The 2,284-nt window shown below is 45.3% G+C and overlaps 1 protein-coding gene across 1 annotated transcript in view; it reads right to left on the bottom strand.

The window, feature by feature from the left end:
- Positions 1-2,284, bottom strand: part of LOC109463367 (protein-methionine sulfoxide oxidase MICAL3-like) — a 64,862-nt gene that overhangs the window by 30,830 nt on the left and 31,748 nt on the right. The gene's annotated exons all lie outside the window — the stretch shown is intronic.

Below are 2,284 nucleotides of genomic sequence, written 5' to 3'. Positions count from 1 at the left end.
GGCCTGGGGGGAGGGCCATGGAAAAAAATTTTGAGCCGGGGGAGGCCATCGAAAAAAAAAAATCGGCCTGGGGGGGAGGGTCACCGAAAAACTTTTGTAAAATATGGCGTCGCGTAGTACCGAATTACAAGAAATACGCCGTAAATTCCCGAATATAGTACGCACTTTTTTCATTTTTCGAAATCCCAGAAGTGTCTCGGGCCGTCGCCAAAGTCGCGGTGCGTACTTTATTTGAGTTTTCCGCCGATAAATCCGTGGACGACCCAGGAATAAAGCGGGACACCGGCACGGGGAGCTTGGAACATCGATCGTCCATAGCATGTTTAGATAAGAATATTGACGAGTGGAAATAAAGTTAAACTTCAGTAAATGAACATATTTCCTGTGACTATCGTCGATATTGACACCAAGTTGCGGTAAAAGAAGAAGTCAAGTCACCCACGGTAAGAAAATGTAGGTCTCTGGCAATGACGCCCGGCGCTTTGTCATGCCGACGGGATCGTTCCCCAGCGAGCCGGCGCCGATCTCAGTGGAACCCCGGCAAAAATATAACCTCCCGTAAGTACACATACAATTGTAGGGTTTATGAGTGGTAATATTTGAAATGGTCCGCAAGCCGTGAACGTTCTTGATCGTCGTAACGTAACATGTGATAACATAACAGTTGTGCCTCGACTGATGGTCATTATTTCCAGTACACTTCCGGCTTGAGTTCAACTCAGGAATCTTCAACAAAGATTATGCCCATGTCGTTTCAAAGGTTCAGAAATTGTTATATTATTAACCATGCTTCACTTCGTATCACAAATATTTTTAAATCTTGATAAATGCCACATGCACAGGAAATTACTTTGTAGCGGGCTACACCAGTCAGTACGACGTGACAATTCCATCTAGATGTACTCCTACTCGACTGTTCGGCAAGCTACAATGATAGGGGTGGAGTTAACTTAAAATGTAGCCTTTGATGAAATCTTACCGCCCGGCCGGTGGGTGGGGTGTTTGGCGCGCCGACAGGCAAAGTACACCTACAGCTGAAGAACACAGAGAGGGCCGTGGCATGCGCAGCGCTGAGGACAGCTTTCCAGAACATGGACCCCGAGAAGGAAGTCTTTCTTTCCTCTGAACAGACTGTACTTATAGTACTGTAGTTTTACGGAGTACAAATTAATAAACACACTGTTTATTCCTTTGATTTTGTGACAAAAACATCTATCACATAACGAGAGATTACTTGAAACGCAGTCAAACTTGTCACTTTCTCCTGTTCGGAATCGAAAGTCCCATTGATCCCAGTGTGTTAATTGGTTTCGGTGTCAAATTTTAAATTCGGTAGCACCTCAACACCCAAATACTCCGCCCAGTTCTCCGCCTGTATGATTGTTTCTCTCCATGGGTCAATCGCGCGGGCGCTATTAAAGAAGTGTTCGGCGCATTTCGTATTAAAAACATTAAAGCTACGTACCTGTGCATCAACATTCAAGTACCCCCCCCCCTCGTTACCGATAAAATCAATATTGAAATATTGTCTTTTTTTCACGAATCTTTATTGACTATTGCTTGTTTGATCACCAAGACACCAACACTCCAAAGCTGGATCCAAATCTGTGCGTTTCGCCGCACTTGCCTTACCTTTCGATGCGGTGGTGACGTCTTGCAAGTCGGCTGCCGCCGGCGATGAAAAACAAAAGAACTTGAAACGTTTCCCGCTACGTTACCATACCATCACGTAGTACACGGCATAAAGCTAGTTTTTAACAATTTTAAATTTGTTTGGAACAACGAACTGTCATACTACATGTTCACTGTGGTACCGGCCGTGCGTAGAAGGGGTGCGTACTTAATTCGAGTTTTTCCATTTTACGTTTCAGACGGTAATATTTGTCTCCCACAAGCCCCAAATCGGGGGTGCGTACTTTAATCGGGATGCGTACTTCATTCGGGACTTTACGGAGGGAGAAAGAGACATGGACTGGAAAAATGGGGGGGATGGCCACCGAAAAATTTTTTGGGGTGGGGGGAGGGCCATTGAAAAAAATTTTGAGCCGGGGGGAGGGCCATTGAAAAAAATTTTGAGCCGGGGGGAGGGCCATGGAAAAAAATTTTTACCGGACCATTTTGCACCAGCCCTCCCCCCCGGTAAATATCGTACAGTCCCTAATTCTTCTATATTTCTTTAGGAAGTCAATCTCTCACATAGATTGAATATGGTAAAGTATTCAGCACTCAGTTTGAATGGCCCACAGGAGAGAGCTCAGACCCTGATCTCCAGTAGTGTGGGGCA

The sequence above is a fragment of the Branchiostoma belcheri genome, unplaced genomic scaffold (assembly GCF_001625305.1).
Source record: "Branchiostoma belcheri isolate BF01 breed outbred unplaced genomic scaffold, Haploidv18h27 scaffold125, whole genome shotgun sequence".
NCBI classification, from domain to species: Eukaryota; Metazoa; Chordata; class Leptocardii; order Amphioxiformes; family Branchiostomatidae; genus Branchiostoma; species Branchiostoma belcheri.
The sequence above is the reverse complement of the archived record's forward strand: the minus strand, read 5'-3'. Positions and strand labels throughout refer to the sequence as shown.